The sequence below is a fragment of the Tyto alba genome, unplaced genomic scaffold (genome assembly GCF_018691265.1).
Source record: "Tyto alba isolate M040663 unplaced genomic scaffold, T.alba_DEE_v4.0 Super-Scaffold_42, whole genome shotgun sequence".
NCBI lineage: Eukaryota > Metazoa > Chordata > Aves > Strigiformes > Tytonidae > Tyto > Tyto alba.
The window spans coordinates 36,738,635-36,764,265 of record NW_024881318.1 but is presented as its reverse complement, the minus strand read 5'-3'; the positions used below and the strand labels follow the sequence as shown (position 1 = coordinate 36,764,265).

Genomic DNA, 25,631 nt, shown 5'->3' with positions numbered 1-25,631 from the left:
CATCACATCTTAAAATATTGCTTTCTCAGGCAATATTTTCCCAACAGCAGTGTCATTTTAGATTTAATTTTGTTCATCCATAGGCTTTAATGTTGCTTTACCGTCATTATGCTTGCCAACACCAGTACTGGCACTATATAGCTGTGTGAAACTGTATCACTTACCTAATGTCATAGCAAATTGCTGAAAATACTGATCATTCAGACCCAGGCTATGCAATTCCCCTCATCTATCCTCTCTACAATAAAGTTTCACTTTGACCCAAATTTTCCTTCACTGCTGATAGATCTAGTATTGCAAAACATAGAATTCTAGACCGCTGAATCATGAAAACAGGTCTGTAGGAAGGTGATTTCCATAAAGAAGAAATGGCTGTTACATTAATCTGTGGGTACATCCACTATTTTTTCCTCCTTATTTCTTCATCTTTCTTTTTCTTTCTTCCTCTGATCTTTTCCTGTCCTTTGCGACTCACAGTTCTTGGTCATGTTCAAAAATATGCATTATACTTGTCAAATTTTTGTTAGATTTAGAAGAGATGTGAGATAATTCCTACTCATAGTCAGTTTTCTACAGGTCCATGCAATAATTCATAGAGGATTTTGTATGATTTATATGCATAAAGTTATGGAAATGCTGTAAATTTCTTTTGGTCTTTAAGTTATGTTAGGGAAGTACAGGCATTGTAGCTGACCAACCCCTTCTCAGCATCTCAGCACATTTACTTCTCCACATCTGAAGGGATGAATCCAAGAACATTGTAAGTTTTGCATTCCTTTTCATATTATATACTCTTTTCTGTGAACAGTTTAGCTGATATTCTAGAGAATTAAATGGAAAAGTTGCTGAGAACACTACAAGTTAGAGTTTCAGTGGGAACTGAGAACTCTGAGTTTAAGTACTATGTACAGCTTGTACTTGAAGTATGTTACAGTTTAAGAAGTGTCCAGTCTGCAGATATCTACCATATTTCCGCAGTGAAAGGTTTAACAGAGTCTGGCACATAATAAAGAGTCCTGCCTCCAATTATAGTTGCAAGTGGTAATAGAAAATACCAAAGTGAGGGTAAATCATAATTTAAATAGGCTATTGAAACCTAGCTGGACCTTAGGAAAAAAACCTGAGAATAAATTTTCACAAAAAAATGAATTATACAGAATAAGCATTCTTATTTTCCAGATAATGTGAAATGCTTCTGACAAACATCCTTTTGGTTCCCTAAAACAGTTATTTTCTCTGAAAATTTTGTTCTTCACTTATTTCGTATCAAAAAAAAAAAAATTTAAAAAATCCATGTACAGAGCAATTTAAGTTGCATAGGTTTGGTCTACTGATTCCAGCGGTATAAAGCTTTTGGGTTTAATTTGTGGAGGGATTGAAGAGGTACACATTAAACCCTAAAATTAAAAGGTAAAGGTAATCAGATGGGTAAGCCATGAAGGAGGGAGATGTTACAGTTCATGAAGACATGATTTGATTTGTAAAAAATTCAGCATGTATTACATTAGTCCACAAATTAAAAACAACATGCTTATCTGACACACATTCCACCAGGGATATAACTGAAGACTTTTCTGTCTTTAAACCATTCATATAATAGAGATGAAGGTCATTATTAAAAGACCACAAAGAGAACGACAATGTTTTTTATCACAAGGTACATCATTATCTCCCTTAAGGAGTTCTACCATCAGTCATCTTCTTTTTCCAAAAGTATCACCTTATTCTCTCATCTTCATAGTTTTATTTTATTTTTAACAGTTCACATATTCTTAGTCGAGGATATAAAACATATGCTCAAGACATATCTTGTAGGAATTAAAGAAAAAATAGGCTTTAAGGTGAGAACAACATTGTTTTATCCTTTCATTTCAGAAATCTTAAGTTATCTTCAACCTGTACTCCAAGTGTATAAGAAACTCAACCAAAATACCAGTGGGTGGATTAATGAAACACTTGTCAAGCTCTTACCAGGTCCTCTTCTTAGGAACAGACATGAGGTTACTCATTTGGAGAGCAGTCCTGTTCTCACTAAAGTAGATGGCAAAATCTTGCTTTATCTTCAGTGCTGCAGACCTGAATCTAAAACCATAATGGACTACAGTCTGATAAAACTTCAATGCATGTTTTAATGCAAAGTGAAAACCCTGAAATTTTTCGAGGCCTACATGAATGTCGGTATTGCTATACTGGTCAGACATGTGGTCTGGTCAGACAGGCTTTCAACTCAGGTTTCAAAACAACAGCTGTTTCAGGGAAAGGGATAATAATAATGCAAACATATATTGATGCTGGATACATAGTCCTTCATATTTATTCTCAAGTTGATGTCTAACAGAAATCTACTTCGACCCAAAGACGTGAAGCTGGCTTTCCCTTTTTTTGTCTCCTCAGCTAAAATTAAGCATGTGCCTAGTCAGAGCTAAGCACGCCCAGTAGAATCATACTGGAAAGTTTTGTTCCTTATAGCTAATGCTTGTTGCTCTAGTGCAGTAACAAGAGACAGCAGTTCTATGAATTCAAACAAAGGCTCCTAAATAGAGGTTTAGGGAGAGGGACACAAGGGAAAATAGCTTTAGACTGTCAGATCCAAACACTGTGACCCAGGCTCTACAGCTTAAATGTTCAAAATTTCCATCTGATGTTATTAAAAATAAATGCAGTTCCTCTGTGCAGTGTGAGACTGTTAACACATAAAAGATCAGGAATAATGAAGAAAAATTATGGCATTCAGTCATACAAGAAAAAATACTTTCCTAATAATGGAGATTCAAAGACCCATTTAGTCAAAAGAAAAAAGACAATTAAGAACATATTGTGTAACATCTGAGTTTGAACTATTTATTTTTCTTTTTAAACCTTTTTAACAAAAATACTACCAGATACAAATAGTATTGCCAAAATATTTTAAAGTAGATACACTTGGAGATATGCTTGTTGTTGTTCCATAAATGAAGATAGTTAATATATAAATATGACTACCATATAACAAAACGATATTTTTTCTCTTTAATACATTCTGTCATGCTTCCTGAGCTACAGTCCTTCCCCTGGAAAAATTCCTATTATGACCCATGAGATGTTTGGCACTTGGGTGGGTACATAGTCCTTTTCATGAAAAGGGACACCATTTCAGCAGCCTGAAGATGAAAGATTATTTCAACAAGTATATTTTTAAGCACCTTGTGATCCAAAGGTAGGAAACATCTTCTCAAAGATAAATTTCTCTCATTTTGTAAGGAAGATAATTTGTGTATATGCATGAGATTCTTTCTTAATTTCTCTCATCATATGCATATTTGTATTATGTGTATCATACAGACAGACTTTGAACAATGGGCAATTATGTTTTATGCACAGTGAGAAGAAAAATACGAACCAATTTTTCCCTGTCACCTTTTTACCTGTTTGCTGTAAGATATGATTATTGGGAAAGTATATTAATACTTGTACTGTGTAATTTTTCACTTGGATGTTTTAAGTGTTTAGCTCTGATCAATGTGAATAGGGGAGGTACAGCTATGGAGAACTTGTGCTGATGAAGCTGCGTCACACAAATTAATGAAGTGAAGGTATCACGGCTTCAGAGCTTCCTGCAGGCACCTGGTCTTTGCAGGCATGGTCCTTTTTGCCTTCCAGATGATTACAAATTGCTGAGTCATCTTCTCAGTGTCTTGCAGGAGATGTTAGCCTGTCCTAAGAAAAAATACTCAAGAGGAGTTTTGCCAAGCATTTTTTGCTGTGTTTTTACCCATGTATTTTCTATTCATCTTCTCTCATAACTTTTATTTTGGGGTGGAACAATTCAACCTCTTTTTGTTCATTGTGGTTACAAATAAATATGATGCATACCAAAATGTCTACTGCTTTTCTCTGGATAGGTTAGTCCATGAAAAGCAGAAATCTGAGTATTGAAGTTGGTTGAAAAAAAAGAAGCATGCATGCCCACAGACACTTAAAGGTAGAAATAAAATAAGATGGTATTTTACATCTTAAAACTGTCAGGTTTGCAATTTTCCTAGGTTTGCTTTTCCTTTGCACAAGCTTCATTATATTTTTTTTTTCTTTTTAAATGCCCAACCTCAGCTGTATTTTTCACGGCTGACTTGCAAGAAAGAAATAGACTATGACCAAAAAGAAGTGCTGGTGATGTATAAACCATCATATTTACTACTACAACTGATTTCTAAAAAAGTAGATATGCAAATTACCCTTCCTAGTGTATCTTAGTTGAGAATAGGCGCAGTACTTGATCAATGTTAAACTTGGTTATTTCAGATTATAGGTGTCGTAAGACCTGGCAGACACTGCAGCTTGGCGATTTTCTTAATTCTGATATATTTTTATTTCTAAATTAATGTTTGGAATATTTTATTTTTATTTCTTGTTTATTTCTATGAGATTTTGCATCCCCATGGATTTTCTCCCAGATGCTCTCATGTGATCAACTTTGCAACACTTTCTAATGTTGAATTCACCCCAGTCTCCACAAACCTTAAAAAGCATAGTGTAATGTTCAGAATGCAGAATGGGTGCTTTATTTGGGCTTCACATAAATTATGGTGAAATGGCCTCTTAACATACTATACTGCACAAAACTTTGGTACTCATGAAAGGTAATATACATCAATGTATTTTACTCCTGTGAATAAATTTGCCGTGAAATGTAGGAATAAGACATAGCAAGCCTGAAAAATCTAAGAGAAAGAAAAAATAAACGGAAAGACTGAAGATCAAAAGAAACATAGAAATGAAAGATGTAATTCTAATTTAATCAGGAGTGTTAAGATGTTAGAACGCTTAATTTTCTACTGCATTTAGCAGTGTTTTACTGTACAGATAAAATCAGTTTTACAAACATGACTGATGCCATATTTAGTCATAAATTAAAACAATACTCACAAATGATCTACCAGAAGGGAAAACACCAATGGGAGGAAATATTTAACTTGCTCTGTTGCCTGGTCTCAAAAAAGGTGCACTCTACAATAGCACAATTTTCAGCCTCCTTTAAAAAAAAAAAAAAAAAAAAAAAAAAAAAAAGGGAGGGAATATTTATGCTTTTTTTTTTTTTTTTTTTTTTTCCAATTTTCTTCCTTTTTTTCCCCAAATGCTGAATCCTCATACTTCAAACTAGGTCAAATTGAATTGTAGCGAGCCTTAAAGAGAAACCACCAATGCTCAGTACCAGGTGTATTAGTAGCTTTCCATCGCCTGTACTCTTTTAAGGGCAGCGCTTTGGTTTGTGTAGGGTAAACCTCTGAGCTGAAATAACACCTGCAAGCGGGCGGTGCGCCCTCCGTGACTTCCAGGGCTGGAAGCTCAGACCTAGCCCTTTCTCGGGGTGGGGGCTGAGTGCTTCTCCCGACCTGCTGCCGTGCAGCGGCCGCGGAGCCCCGCGCCCGCCCGGGCTCCACGCCGCGGCCCCTGCGGCGTGCTTCCGCGCCCGACCGCGGAGCTGGGGGGGCCGTGGGGCGGGCGCAGCGCCCCTCTCAGCCGCCCCGCGGGGCGCGGGGGCACCCCCGGACACGCTCCCTCCGCGGCCGGTCGGGATGTTGCACCTCGCAGCCTTCGTCAGAGGCCCCTCAGGCTGCGCTGAGCTTTTGGAGAGCCGTAGGCCCGCTTGGTGCCTCTCCTTGGGTTTAACCTGGTGCTTGAGCCTTAGCGAGAGGAGGTGGTTACGGCTCAGCAGAGTCGGAGTAGCAGTGGGCCAGCTAGTTAAAACTGCTCAGCCAGGAGTTAGGAAAGGAGATGCATGGAAAGAAATCACCTTGCTTCAAAACATCCCGGTGGGGAAAAAAAAGAAAAAAAAAAAAAAAAGAAAGAAAAAAGAAAAAAAGCGCCTCTTAAAAACCAGAAATCAATAGGAGGTAGCCGGCATGCTGAGCAAAGTTTTATTTTAATGTAGATGAAGTGAAAATTAAAACAAAACAAAACAAAACCAAAAAACCCCCCAAAAACAGAAACAAAAAACCCCAAACCCCACACCACAAAAAAAGAACAACAAAATCCCTTTTTTAGTCTTTCATAAACGGCTTAAGGTCTGTGAAGAGCATTTGCGCATCGTTGTGGGGAGGCAAACGATTGCAAATGTTCCTCTTGGAAGACAGTATTGACCAGCGTTAGAAATACCTTCGTAAATTAAATCTAGATGGGATCTATTTCTGGAAGAATCTTAATTAAAAATAGCGCACACAAAACTCTATTCTAAACAAAAAGAAAATCCCCACCCCGTCTGCTCTCAGGCTGTGTAGTGTTGTCAGTGGAACTGGAAATCTTACAGTGATCACTCCAGCATTTTGCTGTAGAGAAGAGGGTGGGGGGGTTCCGACGGCTCTCATTGCTGGGAGATACTTTGAGGGCAAAGTAAAAGTGCCCCCCGGGAGCAGCGCTCTGCTGCTGCCGCCGCCGCCGTCTCTGAGATGCTACAGTATCAGGCGAAGAAGAAAAGAAATGAGTTCGGAGTTGATGTACACGCCGGAGCAGCAGTAAAAAGATGTAAGATATCGACACGTTCAGCTGCATCTTGTTAAAAGCTTCCTGCGGGTTGGCAGAATGAAATCTTTATTTAAAATACACAAACTATCGTCAGGGGAGGAACGGAAGGGAAAACACTAAAAGGGCCAAACGCAATGCTTAACCCACTGGTATAAGCAAAAGAGGAGGAGAAGCGATGAGATTGGTTTGGGTCGAACGGAAGGGGGGGTGCCCTCCTTGCAGCCCAGCCACAGCAGCCGCCCGGAGACTCAGTGTCTCCACGCAGCTTTGCAGAGAGACTTTCTCTTTGATGGTGATAATGATAGTTGCTCTGGTAGGGGAAAGGGACTTATGAATACCAGGAGCATAATTTGTGCTCACACTTGGGTATGAATGATAGGAAAACGTGCCTCGCCGCCACATCCACAGCAGCTCTCTCTTAAGTGGTGGTAATATTATTATTTTATTATTGCCAGCCGGTGGCTGTAAAGGTGCATTATTTTAATGCATTATTAATTGTTTTCCCAGGGAGAGGAGGAAGGTGGGGATAGGGTTTATTATTATTAATAGCGAGGAGCTCGCTCGCCCGCTCCGTTCGCACACGCCGGGGAGCGCGGTGGGAGGAGGCAGCGCCGCGGGGAGGCGGGCGGCGGAGCTCACCCCGCTACCGGGCTCGCCGCGCCCCGCTACCGGGCTCGCTGCGCGGCTGGGGCGCGCACCCGCGGGGCTCGGCGCAGACCCCGCCGTTCCCTCCCGGCCCCTCGTCACCCGCTGCCGGGCGGAAAGTTCCGCGGGTAGCTGCCGGCGCTGTCCCTGCCCGGCGCGGCACTCTGCGGCCGGCACCTCCCCATCCCCAGCTCCACGGGGGCGGCGCGGCTCCGCGGCCGCCAAAGTTGCGGCGGGGCCGGGGGACCGCCGCTGCTACCAGCCATCAAGTGGCTCATTAAGGAAATGCAGGTGAGCGGGCTGAGCGGCGGCGGGGGGGCTGCGCGGGCCCCGGCGCGGGGCGCGCCCCCCGGCCCGGCCCGGCCCTCCCGGGCCTCCCGCCAGCCCGCCCGCCGCCGGCGGAGCCGGTCACGGAGGGGGGGGGGCCGACGCGCCACCCCCCCCCCCCATACACACACGCAGACCGCCCCCCCCTCCCCCCTCCTCCCCACCCCTCGCTCGCTCCCTCTCTCCTCCCTCTCCTCGCTCTTTTCCTCCCTCCCTCTCTCTCTGCCGGCCTCATCGCAGAGAGTTGCAGGTACCTTTCCTCTACCCTCCCCGCCACCCCGGCCCCCCACTCCCCTAACAAATTTTAGTGTGCAGAACCCTCGGGAGGGTTTCTGGGGTTTTGTTGTTGTTGATTTTTTTTTTTTTTTTTTTTTTTTTTAATCACTGCTTTTTTTAAAAAAAAAAAAAAAATCTTGGGAAGGATGACTCTTTTGCAGGAGTCTTCTCTGAAAGCAGGGATACCTCCAAGGACCTAGCGACAGTGGAACTGGATCCCACCAAACCAGAACTGCCTGATGTGGCATGTGCTTCTCTCTCTTTGCAGTTCCTTCTGGGCCTGTGTGGACTAGGGGCACAGAGCGGCGCCTGACTGGCAGGAGGGGAAAGCGGAGACTCCTTCAGGTTTCCAAAGAGGTCCGAGAGGACTGCATTAGTAAGTAAATACTCCATGCTTGGTTTCAGTCCTTATGCTCTCCACTTCCTCCACACCTTTTCTTAGCATACACGCACACATCTTTATATATAGATCTGTGTGTCTATGTGTGTGTGTTTCTGCTTTTAAGTCACACCGTTCTGGTTGGAGAGGAACTTGACTATGGTAACCTGAACTGTTTTCAGTGGGAAAGTGCATGAAGTGATTTGCTCATCTTTTATGAGAAAAGAAAATTGCAGGCGAATACCTGTGTAAAGAAACTGTGTCAAGTATTGTGTAATGTCTACCTTAGTCCGAGTGTAGGTATGTGGTAGATTACAGACGAAATCTAAACAAAGAGATGCTCCCTCAGGAGGGGTCTACAGCACGCTGTGACCAGCTAAGTAATGCCAGGGACAGGGAATTCAGTTCAATATAAAAAGTGCATGGATTATAGATACTAAGAGTGTTTTTGTCTGCATTCAGTTGTAAGCATTTTTAGCCCACACCTCTGAAGTTGTCAGATTTTTCATGAAGTTTTCTGTGTACAAAATATACGTATATTTTTTATTCTAATGAGGATGACAATTCCAGACACAGCTTTGCTTTCTAAGTGCTTTTATGGGACATATTAAAAAGTACTGATGGCACTTCTTCAGATAGGTGAGAAAGATCTAGGGGAAGAAAAAAGATAAACTCATTTAAGAGGGCTTAACAAAGAGCGGGGTTGAGGTTTGCTGGCTGAGCTGCAGAGTTGATAGAAAGTACAAAGATCAAATAAAGGTATTCCATCAAGAGTCTGATGTTAAGTGTTGTTTAGCAGTAAATATATCTGCATTTCCGGAGGAGAACTTTTGCAGGCATTATTTCTCTTGGGACAGTGGTCCTATTATTGACATCTGCCACATCTGTGGTAGAGGAAACAGCTAGTACTAGTAGTTGAGGGTTAACGGTTTCCTAGGTAGAGAGAAGAAATAAGAATGAAAAGTATGTAAATGAAAATATTTGCTCGTGTTTCCTAATATCTAAATAAAACCTTTGTGTTATGTCAGTGGAAATATAGTTGAGTCAGGTATTTTGAACGTACTGGAAGGAATCAATAGCATTTTAGCATTTTTTTCTCCATTCCTGCCAAATGGACTTGGATTTAAATTCTTCATGTATTATTGTACCTATTGTAGTGACAACGTGGATTTGAATAAAATAAACTTACTTCTTTACAAATTCTTGACAAATTTGGGCTATTTTACAGTATAAATTCAGAATAATAAATGGGCACTGTAAGTAAACTATACAACTCTATTCTCTTTTGTATTATGTTTTTATTGTTCACCTAAACAGAATTAACTTGTGTCATTAGAAGCTGTTAAACATGCATTTCCAAGTACATTTTATTAAGCATCTCAATGTGAATTTAATGTTGCAATTCCAGGTGTAATTCAAAATCAATCACAACTCATAAGTGTCACCAGGAGTGAAAGTTTATTAGGGTCAAATTAAATACTTTTCTTTGTGAAGTAAAGACATTAGTTTATGTCACAACAGTAAAGGTAATGAGACAGAATTTATTTAGGAAATTAATGTGACACAAGCAGGAAAGGCTAAATCTGCAGTAGCAGAAGGATGACATTCAGAGTTGCTTTCAGGTATTGATGATCTTAAAGCTAGGAATATTTACAAAGCATAGGCTACAAGTTCTGAGGCAATGAATCAGGGTCACTTTCATATTGTATTACAGCATTCTTTGGGTAATTGACAGTAACATTTATGACAGAAAAAAATACCAGATGAACTTGTGAACTTGAAATAAAAGGATAACACATCTGCTGTCTTAGGAAGGAATCCTACTGATATTGTTTTAGTACTATGAATTTGTCTTTCAGGTAAAAACAAAGCTTTTGTTTGTTTGTGTTTTTTGTTTTGGTATCGTTTGGTGTGGTTTTGTTTTTTTTTTGAGTAGGTAACATTTGACACAGCTCATTGCTGTGTTAATACCCCCTGTGGGCAGACCATTAAAATAATATATCTAGATAATTTATATGAACTGTTTTGAGACTGCATACGGAGAAGTTTATTAGGTTAAGCTTTCTGTTCTGCTAGCTGGTCTCAAACATGCAGCATGCAATGTTGAATGCCTAACAAAGTGTTTATTTTTACAGTAAAAGAAAAAAGATTAAAATACATTTGACTAATTGGATAGGAACTACATAGTTGAGTTAGGTTGAATCAGAGCATACTTAACAGCTTTGTTAGTCTGGAGGACACTCTTCATTATTTGTCTTTTGGATTTTCCTTAAATCTAGGGTGTCTCTCGACAATACTAAAGTATCTATATGAAAACTGAGTAGACACATTCTCTACTTTTGCTGTAATTACTACTTGCTTCTGTGGGAAATGGCCTGAGTCAAATCCTGGCAATTAAGTTTGATATGTATTACATTTGATCATATATGTATGTACAATCTTGATCATAATCGTTGATATAGGAAAATGTCGAATCAGGTCGATCTAATTCAGAAGAAACATCAGAGGACCTAAAAGAGACCTCTTGATGTGAAAATATAAAGTTGGTTGAAAACAGTTGCATGTGTCAGCAGTAATGTGTTTTATTATGCAATTGTTCTTGTTATTCAGATCAGATAATGGCCTGACAAAATATATAAGCAGTCTTCAGGGAACGAATGATTAAGTCCTCTAACATGCTTATTGTAGGAATTCTTACTAATAAAATCCAACATACCTGCATTAGTTTGCAGTAGATAAAGTCCAATAGCATTGTCTGTATTAATATTAAACACATAGTATAGCAGTGTACAACCAAACTTTATGGTGATAAGCTGTGATAGAAAAATTTTGACAGACTATATTAATTTTTTGTTACATGTGACTTTACTGAAGAAACTGACAGTATACAAACAAACATGATGCTTGATAGCACAAACTATTTTGAAATGGTGGATATGATAAATATCAAATAACACACAGATGTTTTAATGAGCTTGGTTTGTGTGTCTTTTTAAGAACGTGTACAGCATTAATAACTTCTATGTGTATGGATTCTTGTTCTACAGGTTCCAAGTACTATAACAAGTTGGAGAAACTAGGATATCATTGGTTAAATTGGAGAACAGTCCAGTTCAGCATTCCGGGAAAGGTCACTGATACTTTTCATCAGTCCAAACCTTGTTTAGTGTGAAAACAGATTGGTATCTGAATCCCACATATTTAGAATAAACTTCATCAATTTAGTATTACTTTGAAGATCTTGTGAGCAGCAAATATTCTTGGAAGTAAATACACATAACAGTGGCATTTGTGCAGATGATCTGTAGTTTAGGGTTGGATTTTGATATCTGTACTCAAATAAAGTAAGGTTTTTTCCTTCATCAAAAGCCACAGGGATTCTAGGTAAACCAGCTGGGGAGAATGAAACATTCAGGGCATCCTTGGGGGGGAAAGAAAAAAAAAAAAAAAAAAAAAGCCATAGAAATACCTCCAATTCAAAACTATTTGGGCTGGACAATGCCTGTTTATGTGCTTTTTGGATTTTTTTACGACACTTACGTTATAAGGTCATTAGTACGAGAAGTTTCTTTGAGAGCTTTTATGTTATTCCTCCTTCTTCTAGACTTCTCACCTTGCGGTTTTGCATCTGTAGTCCTAACAGAAACTCTGATAAAGTTAACAAGGGGTTTTATGTCACAGTGATAACAGAATGATGACAATAGGGTCACAAAGTATCGACAAGGAGTGCATTTGGTCTATAATGTTTTGGACGCATGTTTAGTAACAAACAGATGGATTTAAAATTCAAATAGGAAATAAGAAGTAGGCATGGATGAATTAATTTTAAAACAAGAATTAAATGTACTTAATAATAAGGACTAAGAGAAGGAAACATGCACACAAGATTAGACAAAAGAAATGCATAATGTGAGGGGTTTTTAACATTCTTAATGCTATTAGATACTGTCTGATTTTTAGTTTATCTGTTCTAGTAGCTTCTTTAATAAGATTCATTTTAAAACAATAAGAGAAAAGCTACCAATAAACAGAAGATTGCAGAGAAATTACTATTTTTATGGTCAATACAAGGATTGAATTACGCATCTGTTTTCATTTGTTGCCAATAGTTGCAAAAATGGTCCTATTTCTTTGTATTAAATACGCTTTATTAAGTGAAAACTAGTGTGCAAGAAATCTAATTTTTTACATTCTGTATTTCTCTACTGTCAACTTTGTAACTACTTCTAAAAAGTGAATTTGTTTTTTGTCAATGCATAAGATTAAGAAGTAGTTGAATAAGACTGAGTGGAGACTGCAGAATCTGGTTTATAAAATCAATTTTATGAAATTCCTGTCAGCAGCAGTGTAAAATTTATCAAAATACTAATTAAATTTATGCCAAATACAGGCATGCTTTTAAATGCCTTTAAAGTTGTTTGAAGTGCTATTACACTTCTCATATTATGCACTTACATTGTGCTGAAATGTAAAATTCGGGTTTTAGAGATGTATTTTGAGGAGATTTCTGGATGTGTATGTATGTTTGCAATATGAAGAAAGCTATGAATAGTCTGATGATTTTTCCCAAGAATGTTGCATGCAATTTGTTCCAGCTGTAAACATCATTAGCTCACGTACTTACCAGCAAAAAGATAGATACATATTACAGGCCCAGTCCTCTGCTTTCTCTAAACACTGGGTCTAGAAAACATTCTCTACAGCAGTCAGTCCCACACTTAAATCTCATCTCATTGTGAAAAGCTGGAAGGGTGTTTAAGCTGAATTCTTCATTATGTTTTAGCATGGCTTTTTAAAAGGTAAGATGAACATTTTGGTGCATATGGTGCATTCTGTTTTTCTCCCGAATTTTAAAAATAAAAGCTGTACACAATGGCCGTCAAGAAATTACTTTTTTTCCCAAGCTGCTGCTCTTTATTTGGTTTTAGATTACCTAGCTCATTTCCAAAGTAGGTGTAACACTGCCCAGCAGTGATATGTTAAATCCTTATGCTTTTTGTTCACAGTGGAAAGATGGGTTGGAGAGGAAATTGTTTCAGCAAGGGTGATTGCCTAGTCTGTAAACATGAAGACTCATGGTTTAATGGAATGTGGTTCAATTCAGCTGATCTAGTTATTACTGAAACTGTGGGAGTAAAGTAAACTCATATTTCCAGAATGCTCAAGAAACCTTCCGGCTGGTGAGCATCTCACTGGTGACAGAGCAATTGCTTTATGATGATTGATTTAAGGTGAGCAACCTGAATAAAGGTCCTCTGGTGGCAGCAGGTTGGAAGTGTACACAGCCAGTCTTTTGGGAGCTGTAATTCCTAAGGTTACTGCAGCAGAAGTAACTGCATAAGAACAATTGCGTCTACTGTAGTCTGGAAGTAAAGTGATTTTTAGACTCTCATGCAGCAGTTTAACAGTCAATGTGGGAGTATGTCAGGCAAAGTTACTTTGCTCTAGCTTTGACGTATTCTCTCTCTCTCTCTTCCCCCTACACTCTTCAAATGTATCCTTACTTGTGGTGCAAGACATACAGTCTCAGCAGGCCCTGAACCACACAGGACAGCATCTAAAATAGTTCATGTTCATCTCTATTCTCCTCATTCTTTTTTTGCCACAAGTGGTTTTCTTCTGTCTTTAGCAATAACAGTAGTCCTCTGCATTGTAACTAGATCTAACATAACGTATTAAAGTCTAAAGATTTTTTTTTTTCTGAAGGGGTTTAAAATAAAAATGTTGAGAGTACAGTTTTTAAATCTACACTGAAGGACTTCATTTTAACCTTAAAGTCTGGTTGTGTATTCAGCTTCTGATGAATTATAACATGCTTTCAATACCTGCACATAAGGAAGAGCAATGATGTAACTCTTACTTGGGCAGCTGCAGAATTTCTGGCAATAAACAAAGATAAACCGAAATGATGACTGAATTGCGGTGAATCTGTGTAGAAGGATATAAGGATATCCATCACATCAATTTAAAAATGACAGGAAAAAAATCCTACAGGATAGTGCGTTGACTCAATCTTGAAAGATTTTCTTTTACTTTGAAAGGAAAATACTGTGATGTAGTGTTAGGCAAAGCTCGGTAGCAACATCAATTCTCAATGGAAAGGGCTCACAAAGGAGAATCCATATGGGCCATCTGTGTCTGCATGGGTTGCTTTCCTTTTCTTATTGCAACCATGAGGTTGCCAGACGTCATCCTCAGACCCCTTCAGAGAGTCAGAAAACCATAAGGAGTGCTGTCTTCATCAGAAATCATAATCTTATAATGAAATTACAGTTGCTACTTTTCTTCATCTATGTTTTCCTTAAGGAAGTGTGTAGCTGTTTTTTGGCTGTTAATTATTGTGGGTTTTGACCATAATAAAAATGCTGTTGTGCTCATGCATTAGTAGTACGAACCAACTCATTAACTGTGGGTATAGCTAGGATATTGGAGTCCGTAGGATAAGAAATCAGACTTTAAAGCTGTTTTGAGACCTGTAAAATTCCTGTAGTGGGAGGAATGTGCTGGGAGAAGCTTGATCAACATTAAATCATTATTTCTGAAATATTCTACATATGCTAGTAGAAGTATTTGAGTAATATACAAATATTTCTCTTTAAGAGGAAATTTAGTTAAATTTTTTATACTTCTGTAATCCTCTGGAAATCTGTAAGTGTGGATAAATAATAAAAGTCAATTTCAAATAATACATTGCATATAACCTGTAATATGATTTGTGTGCCTACTGTTCATAGAAATATTCCTAATGAAAAGTTGTATTAATCATTGGTATTCCTTCACAAATGGAAGTGTGCCCAGCAAAGCATGACGTTGGTTTCATATTTGACATTATTAGATTTGGGCTGGCATCATTAATGTACCAACTGGAGTACTTTAAAGAAAAACAAAACCAAAAATCCGAAAGACCCTGGTGCATTTATACAGTGATAACCTATGTTGTCCTTTGAATAATTTAGCCACTTCTTCAGTTTTAAGCACAATTATTTTTGAAAGTGTCCTTTCTTCATAGGAATAAAGATATACTAATGTCTTTTTCACTCAGCTGAAGTCCTAATCTTCCTTTTTTTTTTTTTTTTTTTTTTAAATGCTGGGCAGCTAGACTTGAAAAAATGCACAAATACATTTGTCTTTTTTTGCAGAGCATAGGCTTTAAAATGGGCCATATGGTTGATTTGACTCCTCTTTCTCCCTGTGAACCCACCGTCCTCTGACAATTCAGTGAAGCTAAAATCAGTTAGTGAGGTTGGGGATTCTTTTGTCAAATGCCTCGGCTAGGAAGTATACAATGGACTGCAAAGCTTCAAGAGTAGCCAAAAGGTATGTAGGTCACCCAACCTGGTAACCAGATACTGTTAACCATGCTCCCTATATCCATGGTATGGTCTTCTACAAAATGAGTTTATTTAGTGAGAATTGGGTCAGTAGCATATGATAGGAGTTACTTGGAATAACTGAGAAATAATTCTAAAGCTGAGTCAAACTATTATCTTCTGCATTTTTAGAACAAAGTGCAGTGGGCTTCCTGTGCAGTTTGTTTTCAATTTTCCATTTTAATGGAAGTATGAGAAAGGATGCAAAACAGTGTAAAAGTCATGTTAGCTGCTGGAGCCCACTGGGTGCAATAAAGTGTTCAGGAAGTATGTTTTTTTTCTGTACGGTCTGTAATGAAGAATATTCTAGAATTGAGTAATTTCCTGAGCAGCTTCCATGTAGGTTGTGGTGCTCTGCCAATTTCACTGGAATGCATGATTTCTCCTATTTTAAAATCTCTTTCCTTTGAGAACGCTTATAGGATATTTGTTTTCTATTCTGTGATTATAAGAGAAAAGTGATTTTTGTGTTTGGCACAACAGTAGTAAGTTTCATTGCAGCACCTATATTTCCTCATCAACTGGAGGTTTTTACAGGTTTCTATAGGTGTGGAAATGGAAGTCCATGGAAGTTCCCATTATCATATTCTAGATGGGATCATAAATTAGAAAGTATACAAATGTATTTGTGCTCAGAATCATCTTTTTTTCTCAACATGAAGACCAGCCTTTCCCACCCTTACCCATCTTCCCCTTTTCCATACTCTTCCTCTGCAGAATGCTGAAACATGGTCAGAATGTCTAATTATTTGAAATGAGCTTATAACTCAAATTTCTGTTCCTTCTCACTGATCCTGTGGATAGTGACCCTTTCTCATTGGGTAGGAATTCACTTTTAAATAGTGTGATGTCCTTAACTTTCTTACTTTGTTTTTCCTGGAACTGATAAAATGAGAAAGAGAGCACTCCAGCTTACGTAAATATCAGATGCTTCCTAAGGTAGGGTGAGAGATGAAGAAGTAACTGATGGTGTTCTGCTGGAGTTACAGAATTAATAAAATAGACATTTATGAATGTTGAGGTGAGTTAGGTGTATTGATCCCTTTGGGAACACTGATGCAATTATACAGACTACATCTTTTTCTCCCCCCCAACCTACTCTGTCAGATGTTGGTTGGCTTGAGAACTTAATGGGCAGGGAAAAAGAAGCCCATGAATATTACTATCTGTTCAATGTTCTGCTGATTTTATTAAACATTAGTGATGAACAAATTAAAGAAGGCATCAATTGTAACATTTATTTCAACAATTCTTGATTACCTAAATAAGGCTTTGAAAAAAAAAAATTGCCATGTATGTTCCATTGTACATTTTAAAAAAGGTATTGTTAGAAGACACATGATGAGGAAGGAAAGGAAAATGAGGGTAGAAAATGGGTAAGTAATGGGAATGGAAGAAATCCTCAGCAATGAAAGGAGTCCCGTTATTCAGGTCTCTGGTGTAGTGTCAAGTCAGATGACTAATCACTGGAGATGAGATTTAGTTGCCTAACTGTAGCTGTCTCATGCATTTTTAGACGCCCTGAGGTATCTGCTCAGCCCCAGGCTACTGTTCTCTTGTACCATATCTGCCAGTGCCATACAGGTACAGGTAGTTCAGAAAACTAAGAACATATACAATTGCACATTTATCTGTGTTTAGGATTATGAATTACTCATGTCTATATTCTGATGTTGTATCTAGAACTTTCCTCCTTGCCTTTCCCAAAGGTAAGGAGTTTGTCATGTTATGCTAATTATATCTGAAGCTAACAAAGCTTCCTTAATCAACACTTATGCTTAACTATCAGCATAATTAGGGTAATTATATTTTGGAGACATCCTAGAAATCCTGTCAGGTATGTATGCATCTGTGTGTGTTGGAAGTAACATCATCCTTGTCTTCATATTCTGAAACAAGCTTACCTATTTTTTTTCTGTTGTTTTGTTTTCATTTTTTTTTCCCTTTTCATAGTTGTTACACACATTAATGGAGTCCAAAGCTTATGCTACTAACTATACTCCACCCACAGAATTGGCTTGTGTGCTTTCCTGCTCTGACACTGTGCAGGTGCCTCTGAGACAAGTCACAGGGAACTGCAAAAGTGATGAACTGTATGTCACACTGACGTTTTCTTGTTTGCTGCTTTGGTAGGTCACCTTTTGCAGTTTCTTGGAAAGGAAAGATGGACCTAGGGATCTGTGTAATATAATTATGCTGAGGTGAGGTATGTTTTCTGTTTTCGTATTATTGACAACTTGACCATTATGCAACCAGTAATGATTACAGGCAGTAATATTTTCTTCTGAGGTCAGAGCTATTGATTTTGGAGTGTAAGCAAAGCTGATATGATAAATCTTCTGGTAATAATTCTATTTGGATTTAACTTTTAACATCATTTTTTCTAGACAAAAAGCTTGAGATATATGAATATGCATTTACTGAAGTTACTTAGATATTATGTTCATTAAATGATTGTTGCAAAAGACATTCTCAGTGTCCTTGTTGATAAGGGGCATTGGGAATAGTGTGCATGAGAAATGACTCTTACCAATGGAGGTCTCTGCCTGTAACCTATCTATCAAGGTTTTAGAAAGGCAAGAGAATAGATCGTTTGTGAGCCAGAAACATCTTCCATAATCATGTGATGAAGTCATCTTCAGAAGTTATCCTAATAATTACAAAGAATAGAGCAGTTTCATGAGCAGAAGAAAGGATCCAAGAAAACCTTAGTCTGTATTGTTTCATCTAATTTTATTAATGTATATAGTCATAAGCAATATTCTATCCCTGTAGGATGATGTCCCAGCTCATGCAAACTGTAACATCTGTTTATAGTGTTTCACTGGTTGTCCACATTTTGTTAACCTGAGGAAACAAAACAAAAATAAAATAAATTAAGCCAAGTTGAGATTTTCATAAATTAACCTAACTCTATGTTTAGAAGTAGTATAGTATCATTTGTTGTCATTTGTGTCTAAAACATAAAGGCTGTGATCCAGATGGAATTTGGGGGATAATAAAGAAAATTACTAATAATTACAATAACAATAATTATGGTGATGACTTGTGATTGAGAGTGAGACCAGGAAGAAGTAGATTTTTTTTTTGCTCAGTACTTGAGAAAATATAGGAACAGAGTGAACAATGTAATGCTTATTCTTTGTCTGCTTTGCTATTAAGTTGTGGGTTTAGCAGCGTTAAGAGGGAACTAAGATAGGTAGGCTGCCACTTTGCAGAATAATGTTTGTAGTAACTTTTCTGTAGTAGTAACTTTCATCCTTATTTGTAGCAGCTAAATCTCACTATTAACTAAAAATACAGTTTTTAAAATCTCACATAACCGGATATGGTAATTTCCAAAGGGTTATTATGTGATAAAGGCTAAAATAATGTTAACAATGAGATGAGCTTATTTCACCAAAGGTTTTTTGAACAAGAAATATTGTGTTACTGGTTGCAGCTTGAGTTTGGCTTCTTATTCTCTGGTGCAATGCAGTGGGTTTTTTGGTTGTGTTTTTTTTTTTTTTTTTTTTTTTTTGGGGGGGGGCAGGGGGGAAGGATGTGTTGGTACACATTTGGGAACATCTAGTGATTGTACTGTCTCATCATGTCCATTGTATATATTTTGAGTTGCTAAATGGACATTTTAAGTTACTGCAATGTGCAGTATCACCTTTATCATCTTATCTAACACTTTCTGCTAGTACCTTTGAATTTCTTTGTCAGGGAGAAATAGCAGTAATTCTTTGTAGTACGTGGCTTGAACACCATCTATACACTTTCTTAAAGCAGAAAATGGTGTAGTTGTGAAACCTGTTGTATTGGGAAATGAATTCTTATTAATGCTATCTAACAGGATGATGTTATAGTGATGATTTTAAAAAAAGCTAAATGTCTGAGTTAGTTAATATCACATGCACTTGGGCAGAAAGTTTTTTTAATTTTTGTTTATAGCAGTAGAGTGGATTGAGGAGAAAAACAAGCACCACTGTACTATTTGTATACTTCTTGGCTTATGATGAGATCAGAGGCATACATTCATTCCCTCCGCACTCAGGAAGATTTTTCTGTGGAAAAAACTTGGTTGATCGCAAGGGTGCATCCCTTTCTGCTGCCTGTCTTTACAAGATGAAAGCCACAGAAGTGTCTTTAGTGGTCAGGAACAAGAAGTCAGAGAAACTAGAGATGATTTAAACCCTGAATCGGTTTCCCCTTGAAGGGATTAGCAGCTGCTTGTATGTTAGGGGCAAGCCTATGCCCTCTTCCACAGTGATGGCTCCAGTGGAGTGAAAAGCTCTGAGAGTCTGTGCTAAGAACCTCAGTGAAAAATGCCTTTTCCCTGTGGAAATTTTGAAATCTGATGACCATTTGACTACAGCTCTCTGTAACTAGTCCGGAAGAAAGAAGTGTATCTTGGTGAGAATTTGTGAAGGCTGTCTTGTTCAGCTTGTTTACTTTGCCTTCAGTCAAAGTTGGTAATGTGGTGGGAAGTAGCTCAGAGAGCTTTCCTCCTTTGGACTTTGAGAAGAGCAAACCAGTTAAAGAATTAAGTGTGTGTCTGTCCCTGTTATTTTTTCCATAGTTTATATTTAAAGTGTCTGTAACTTTTTTTTTTTCTCAACATCCTTATACAGAAATGCCTTTCAATTTTTTTTTATCCATTCGTAAAACATGATCCTGTTGTAATACCTAAGTAGAAAAAGACGATGTATAAGTGTAATTTGATTTTTTTTTTTTTTTTTTTTAATCCAGTGAAGCTCTGTAGGAGTGAGAACTGGGAAAATCTGAAAACAAAGTGTTTAAACAGTTTTATAGGTATCTATTCCTTGTTACAGAAAAAAAAAAAAAATCAGGTGTGGCTGATGAGTTCAGACATTATTGGAACAGTAGCTGAAGTGTTAATTGGATGATATCTCCCTGAATATCTTTCTTAATCCCTATAGCCCTTTACTTGTCCACAGAGGAACTACTGTGTATTTTAAATTGTAAATAAGACAACAGGAGTAGGGAATACCAGATTGGGCAGTTTTACGAAGCAAAGATATCCACTCAAGAAGAGCGTGTCACTGTTAGGCTGTTAAACTGCTTCTAACAATACCAGTTTGTGCCTTCCATCAACAAAGATTTCACAAGGAGGGCAGTGGACAGGAACCTGAAGGAAAGGATACAAATTTTTCCCTTCCCCCTGGTATCAGAATCAAGTCTTTGTTTCATCTTTTTTACAAGGTAGTTCCAGTAGGCTTCTCCCCCCTTACAAATTTAGCAATACGTTTGAAACTCTAGATTGACTATAAATTTACAAATTAGTGTGGTTGGTATATCCCAGCAGCTACAGGCAAGTCTTATTCCCCAAATGGCATTGAAAAATGAAGTGATTGTAACATACACCATGAGTAGATTAATGGAGAAGCAGAATATTTTTCCTCCAAATGCTAAATTGGAGTGTTAATTCGACTATGTATCAGTTTGAGTAACTCTCATAAAGTAAGATGTAATTGTCCTTGCTACTAATTTTCATGATGGTGTTTGAAAACATTCTCATCATTAGAGTGTTAGAATTAGTGAAAATGCAGAGGAAATCTCTGTAATTCCAGTGATGCATATTCCAAATTAAAACTATTCAACCCTTTCCAGTAAGCTTATATTATTACAAGTACTAATTGCTCATTTAATTATTGTATTCTCATGGTGGTCAGTAGTTATTTTTCATTTAGAGGCGGCTATAACACAATTTTTACATATGCTTCCCAAGAAAGACTGACACATAGCATATTCCTCTTCCCCCCTGCCACTATGTAATCATTGGAAAGATTTCAAAATGTGGTCATTAATACATGTGTACACTAGAAACATACACATCATTATTAAATATAGCAGTGTGAACTAATTCATTTAACTGTGTTATATTAATTAAATAGTTGCAGTGGCAAGCACAAATAATATATAAAGTAAGAAGAGCCAGGAATACTCAGGTCGTAATCTACTATTATACATGCAAATATGAACCATACAGGATAATGGCCTCCATGTTAATCATAGGACACCTGGGACCAGTTGGCATTGTTAGTGTATTGTTGTCAAGAATACTTTTTCATGTGCTTCTTCTATACGTGTTCATCACCAGCTAGAAAATGTAAGTAGTCAGTCAAAGTTTACACAGTTTGAGTGGTTTCCTCTTCCTCACGAGAGTATATGGTGCATATATCATCAAGTCTGTAAACAGAAACAGCAAAATCTACTACCTACTGCAGAAATAGCCATTCAAAACATTTTAAAAATAAAAGCAGTCATTTTTTATGCTCCTTGAAGATGACAGTATGGTTGTCAGTATGTTTTAAATTGCAGACTGTTTTATTTTCTGGCAGCATCTCAGATTACTCCAAACCTTGTTGCCTGGCTCACTAATAGACTTAGTTATTTGACTGTGTTTCTCAAGATGGAAGGCTTTTCTTGTTATGTAGTTAGTTAAGCAAAAGTATGCAAAAGTTTACTGTAGATACATACTCTTACAGAAACTTACAAAATTATATGAAGTTCTATATTTGGCCTGAAGTGTTGTAGGACAGAGGTATGCTACGTATGCAGGACAGTACAATAATGTGGCATCTTCATTTGACGTTTTGAATGTAAATTCACTATTTTTGATCTATTTAAATATTTTTAGATTATGATAGAATAACTAAGTTGTCATTACTTATTAGTTCATTTAAAATTATTTGACTAATAAGAGGAATATTTCAATATAAAATATTTTAATTTGCAAATACATGTTTCAGCTACCATAGAATTCAATATGGGTATGTATACATGTTTGCAGAAGTTTGCATGTGTAGTGAAGCTAGTGTTAAATTCAGCAGCAAAGTTCAACCAGCCCAAGATTTAGTTAGTTTTTATTTCTTCTTTCAAAAGAGGAACTAGTACAATAAAAACCATTATACAGATCATGAATAGGAGACCTCAGTTTTGTCTGTTGGAACTATTGTAATCCACGCAACTGGAAATCTGTTATTATTATTCTGAATCTGCCATATAATATGACAATATATATATATTTTTAAGTTATATATACCGTCTGAAAAATCTCAGAAGTGCAAGAGCAAGGTTATGAATTGGATCAGAATGGGAAGATGTTCTATGAAACAGCTTCCACATATTCTGTCCTCACATTCAGGTATTCTTGTTTTGGTACTACAGACGCTGGTTCATGACAATATCTGAACATGAAGTACTAGGGAAGTGTCACAGAAATAATAAAACAGTGAATAATAAGGACTAATAACAAATACCTACTGGGTACTTTTAGGATTAGATCTTTATCCAATCCATTTACAACCTGTAGGTAGGAGCAGCAGAGAATATAGAAAAGGTAAAATCTGTTCAGATTAAATAAGAACATATGATTGTAAAGGCATATAAACTTTGTGTAAGTATAATGGAAACATGCATCAGAAACTGCGTATTGAGAAAGGAGCTAGGTTTCAGATGTACTATTAGATAAATTAAATAATTCCCTTCAATTTACAAAACCACCAAGGAGAATTAACAGAAAATGATAGAAGCTACCACTGAAGGGAAATAAAGTCTTCCTTGGATACCGTCTCATCAGCTCAATTTTAGGGTGGCTGTAAAAAGAGGTTAACTTTAATTATGGAAATTGCTACTAGAAACCTCTTATAATGTTTGAATAGGATAACAGTTCCTCCTACAAACTTAATTTCAGTGATAAGTAGCTGGTTTAATAATAGGTTCTCTCATCTCAACTTCCTGTGTAGATATCTGACTTGAGGAGGAAAGTGAACAATTTTTCTGGTACCCTGGTAGGTGGGGATAGGCCAGTTTTTGCGGATCCTGGATCTATGTCATAAAGTACACTGGCTGCTCTTCAGCTATAGAGACTGTGAAATCAACATGATCAAAGGAGTCCTTGGGCTTTGTACTCAACAGAAATGAGTACCAAGTCCCAGGTCTTGCTGATGAAAAACCTTCAATGATGCTGCTGCATTATAATTAGGTTCTTGAAAATGCTCTGGGATGATGACTAGAGAGACTGAGAAATGATTTTGGTTTTGTTTTGCTTTGCTTTTTTTTTTTTTTTTTTTTTTTTTTTTTTCCCTGTCAAAATAGATCATATGTTGTGAAATGCCACTTATTTTAATGGAAATATTCATTCTTTATTTATGAGTGAATTCTTGTTACACAGTCATGAGCCAGTGTCATGCAAACCAACTCAATTGCTGTTGGTTTGCAGTTCAATTTCAGATGCAGAATCTCTTTTTAGGCTGCTAGTCATTCCTGTAGGACACTAAGGCATGTTGTAGACATGTAGAAGTAAGGCTGACAATTCAAGAAATGTGTCACTTATTATAGTAATACTCTAAAAAGAACTTTTTCTTCCTCTGTGTCTTAGATTGTTATAACTATGAAACCTTCAAATTACTTGAGACGCCTTTGTAATAAAACACCAAGGTTCTAGTTCCAAGCACATTTAATTCTAGAGTAAAAATTTCTGTTGACTTCAATGAAAGTTACATAGAACTCAGAACAGCATTGTAAAAGACAAAGATGGTAGTTTTACTTTTTCTGAATAAGGTGATGTTTACCCTTTGTTGTTATTTTGCTCCATTATCTCTTTCCTTGAAGTGTATTTATTTGCATGAATATTACCTTTTTTAAACTTCTACTGTCAAAATAACTTCTTTAGAGAAAAGAGTTTTATTGAACTTTGAAAAATCACTCACCTATTAAAAGCATTAAAGTCTTACCCATTCATTTATAATTTGCAGTTACGTTGGCTGGTAATTTAGGAACACAGATTCTATTAAATTATATATAGGAATTAAGTTGTTAATTAAAATTTTAGTTTAAGTTGAAGTTCTTATGCTGGTTTTCAAAGATAACATTTGAAAAATACATGATGAGAACTGGAGAACATGATTAAATTGATATTTTTTTTACTGTTGAGGTTGACATATGGTTTGAATTATAAATGATAAAAAGCAGTATTATTTAAGTAATTAAACCAAGCTGTTCAGAGACATTGAAAAAAAAATCTACACAATGTTTTTTCTTTTCCCCTACAACGTAGCAGTAAAATCTTTATATATTTACTTATTTGAAGTGCAAATGGTAAAGTAAGGAAATAGCTTATTTCTTTTAACTTGGTGACGTTCAAATTGTTCTTCAAATTAAAGTTTATCTTTCAGAATAGGCACACCAACTATTGTATCCCAGGCATATTGTTACTTTCCAAGACTTCTGAGTTGGTCGAGCGTTTCTGATACCTTGTTAGATGAATAACTGTGGCAGTGTGTGACCTTGTAGCACTATGATATCTTCTATTCGGTGATTTGATCAGTTGAATGGGCCAAGCTCAGAAAATTGTAAGCCATTTATTCAATTTATGTTGTTAGTCAGTGAACTTCAATCAGGTATCAAATGGGTTGAGAAAAACAGCAGCTTATAGTCAATATCTGTCAATTTAAAAATACCTGATTGGAAAGAATTTTCTAGTCTTAAATAAGTAATCCTGTGTTTTACTATCCCCAAAAGAAACTTTTAAGTGGCAAGCATCTCTCTTAAATAAGGGTGACAGTGGCAGGATTTTGTATGCAAGTCTCCTTTATGGCTTACTTGTATTTAAAGATGCTTATGCAGCTAAATGAAAAAAAAAGTAAAGATGAAGTACTACGGATACAAATCACCTGTTTGGAAAAAGAGGAAGTGGTAGGGTGTGTCTTTTTTGGGGGGGATGGGGGGAAGGGTGTGGGAAGGAGGTAACACAAATTCGACTGGAAAAAAGTATGAGTGTTTTTTTTTAATGTGTTTTTTGTGGGTTTTATTTGTTTGTTTGTGGTTGTGTTAGCGGTCGCAATCGCAAATAGAACTTATCTACACAAAGCAGATAAGCAGGCACTTCTTTATTCCAGCGCTGGGGAACACGGGGGATAACTCCGCCAAAGACGTGTTCAGCGACAGGTACAAAGCACAACATATTTATATACTTTTTCAGCAGAGTCATGGTTACATAAGATCAACAAAATTCATAAAGTTTAGTTTGACCTTAATAATGATCAGCTTTCAGTTACCTCACCTTACCTATATTCCTGTTCTACAGAAATCATTGGTCATCTTTACTGATTGATTTGAATAGAATG

General features: G+C 37.1%; 1 protein-coding gene across 47 annotated transcripts in view; it reads left to right on the top strand.

The window, feature by feature from the left end:
* Nucleotides 1-6,817: 6,817 nt before the first annotated feature.
* Nucleotides 6,818-25,631, top strand: part of PTPRD (protein tyrosine phosphatase receptor type D) — a 1,276,575-nt gene continuing 1,257,761 nt past the window's right edge. For 45 of the 47 annotated variants that reach the window (XM_042804934.1, XM_042804972.1, XM_042804971.1 and 42 more), the window contains exons 1-2: nucleotides 7,660-7,720; nucleotides 8,015-8,122. The gene's annotated coding sequence lies outside the window, so the exon portion shown is untranslated. Of the gene's footprint in view, nucleotides 6,927-7,164; nucleotides 7,435-7,659; nucleotides 7,721-8,014; nucleotides 8,123-25,631 lie in introns of those variants that run through there. The other 2 variants (XM_042804932.1, XM_042804933.1) reach the window with 2 other exon arrangements.